Source organism: Triticum dicoccoides, chromosome 4A (assembly GCF_002162155.2).
Source record: "Triticum dicoccoides isolate Atlit2015 ecotype Zavitan chromosome 4A, WEW_v2.0, whole genome shotgun sequence".
NCBI lineage: Eukaryota > Viridiplantae > Streptophyta > Magnoliopsida > Poales > Poaceae > Triticum > Triticum dicoccoides.
The window spans coordinates 545,040,345-545,043,743 of record NC_041386.1 but is presented as its reverse complement, the minus strand read 5'-3'; positions in this window follow the sequence as shown (position 1 = coordinate 545,043,743).

The window sequence follows — 3,399 nt, the reverse complement described above, 5'->3', positions numbered from 1 at the left end:
GGTTTTGGGAGGGAGGAGAGGCGTGGGCCGAGGAGCCTGCCGCCGGGGCCTACGTTTTCTTTGCTTGTTTTGTTTGAGATGGGTGGGAGGAGGGAGGGGGCGATGGTGCTTTTCCTCTTTTCCTTTTCTTTTCCAGCTGGTAGAGCAGTCCTGGGGCAGGACCAAGTAGGCTTCACTGGTTGGACGTTTTATTGTTTCACATTTTGCTATTTTTCAGCGGTTTTGCTAAATCTCATGTGCCTGAATTATTTTTTTCTCACGTCGGTAAATTTCTGCTTTGCACGAGGCCAAAGGCGGGGACGAGTGTCCACCACGCCGTGGCCGAGGCCAAGCCAGGACCTTGCCGGAGCCGGGGACAACTGCGAGCGGCAGTGAGCTGCGGTGTCCCCGGTGGAGGCGAGGAAGAAACTTCACTGGGGGAAGGGGTGGGGGTGGGGCGTTGCCAGGGTTCCTGTGGATTTGGGGGGTTTAGAGGGATGGCTGAGGGCACGCAGTGCGTGGGGTAGGCTGGGGGCATGCGTGGAAGAAAGAGGGGAAGAAGATGAACTGTGTTGATCTGTTTTGGGCCGTTGGATGAAGATGTGACGGTCCTGATGAAAAATGACCAATGCGGAACTTTTATTTCAGGTGCCGGGCTAATATATTCTCCTATTTTTCAAACGCTTGACAAAACAAACAAATGAAACAAAACGCTTGACAAAACAAACAAACGAAACAAAATGTATCGGCTATCTAACATGCTAAATCTACTGTTGTGTGAAAGTTTGCTTAACATAGTTGTAGAAAATGTGCAACCTGGGAAAGCTGCAAATTTTTGTGCCTAAAGTTGTGTGTAACCCGGTAGTGTAGTGCCTAAACCACACAAGTGATGGGCTGTAAACGGCCCCCGTCACTGGTTCCTTTGGGCCGTCCGTCCGGGCGGGCTGTACAACGGGTGACTGGAAACTGCCTATCAGTGGGAGATACTCCATCCGTCCAAATAAGCTCGTGTTAAGCTTATATTCTTCAAATGGATGCATCTAGCACTAACTTAGTACTAGGTGGATGAGGGACAAGCTTTTTCGGACAGAGGAAATAGATGTCAATGGTATTTCAGGCGACCAAACATTTCAACAAATCTAGTGTTTTGGCAGCAATTCATATCTAGGGTTTCAAATTTTGAAAACATTCAACATCCATATATTTGGAACATCACATCTGGAATATGAAATGCACAAAGGATGTATATATGTACTCTGTATTTCGGTAATAAATAACAAGTTGCAAGACTATAGCACAAAGCTTAGAAAACACAAGTGCACACGCTGAACGCCTCGATGGTTTGGTCGGCCATTGAGAGGCTCAGAGTTCCTCTGAACTAGTACGAACTACTCCCTCCGTCTCATAATATAAGACGTTTTTGTAATTTAATTTGACTGTAAAAAGATCTTATATTATAAAACAAAGGTAGTAATTCACAATAAAAAGGGTACGAACTGGAAATGATGTTTTCGACTAGAAAGTACAATTTCTTTAACACATAGTACTCCCTCCGTAAACTAATATAAGAGTGTTTAGATTATTAAAATAGTGATCTAAATGCTCTTATATTAGTTTACAGAGGGAGTAATTTCTAGTGTTCTAAGCCACTTACAGGGGCACATAAGGGAGAGATGGAGCTACCTGCCCCGAATCCATGGCCTTATAGCCATTACAGATTAAAAGACAAGCGAAAAAAGCATAAATTAAACAGTGCACTTTGTCGGAATTCAAACAGCGTTACAGCGGCCCATGAGCTAGTGAGGAGCGCTCGCTCTGAAATCGACGTCAAATACATCATCTGTACCAAGCAGTGTAGACGGTTGGATGCAAGATTGACGGCTGAGCTTGATTACAACAAGGCCAAACAATATCCTGTCAGTTGAAGAAATCGACACGTGCAGGAACTGAAGTTCAGAGATCCTGACAGGCAGCAACACCCCTGGGAACTGATTCTGATCTGTAACGGGCCCCTAATTCTGCTCAGGTGGTACACTGCGTCTGCATGCAGATGTGTTGATTGCTGCTAGCTAAGTAGCTATTGGTTTCGACTGAGGACTGAACCTCTTCTCCTTTGATGCAACACACCATGGAATGGAAGAGCACCTCAAAAGCGCATCAATCTTTGGCCGGTAGCGTCGAGGACGACTTTGAGCTGCTGAGCTGCACTAATTATCCTTCATCTCCAAAGATGGCCAATACGGGCCATTGTATACTGTACCCCCACAGGAAAGAGCACCTCAAAAGCGCATCAATTCTGAGATGTGAAGCAACGAGGACAACATAATCAGTAAAACAATGGACTGTTACATGTTTATCCATAGCATATCTGCAGGAAAGAATTACCCCAGCCCATTTGACAGCAATCAGTGCATCAGATTTGCGACCCTCTGATTCAAAGATTCCTTTGAAATGATCTTACCTAAAATGAAGAAAGAATGGATCATAACGTATATTCATAGTCTGTCAAATAAGTAAACTGATAAGTAATACCAATTTGGGCGAGTAGTAACCAACACCCTTTTGGGTGAGGAACATGGAATTTTTAAAAACATCATTTCTCCTTGTAGATAACAAGACCAATAGACCTCTATGGTAGCTTGAGAATTAAGGGGCAGTGAAATGGAATTTTGGTGCATAGTTAAAAATGAAGACTAATCATCAGATAGAAATTGCAGGCAACAAAAAAGCTGAAAGAGTGGCATTTCTTTTTTTTTCCTGATCCAATTGCAGGCAACACATGAAACTGAAAAGGCGGACAAAAATGCAAGTATTGAGATTTTTTTTCCTGATTCACCATTTCTGCAAAAAACATCACAAAGTGACAAAGTATTCTAATCTCTCTAAACACCATACAGAGATTCTTCCTGTCAAACTCAGCAAAGTTTGTCCAAGAGTACTTGCACATCCTGAGCAGATTCCCATGAACGGGATTGCAGAGAATGATGTCGTTTCAGGAACCATAGCAGCAGCTTGTGCCCTCTTAGCGACACTATGATGGATTGATTCCTTTTCCAACCACACAAGTCTTTTCGACAGTTGCGACCCTTGCATATCTGAACACACAAAAGAAAGGTGTTTTCATGTCGAACAAATACAAAATTTACAAATATGTTTCTCAGTCACTACAATCAGAAATCCTAAACGATGAGCGCATGTGAATCAAAAAATGGTAAGATCAATGCACTAAGGATATAATTTCCAGTTCAGCTCCCAGGAGGCAAGATCTTTTTTTTTTGGGCGAAAAAAGAGTTGAAAAGTGATTTCTTTGATTGATAACTGTTGTACAGATTACAAGAATATGTAGAAGGGTGAGGAGAAGGAACCGCACGTCCTACACTTGGGCACGCAGGACAGACGTGGTCCTGATCCTATAAACCC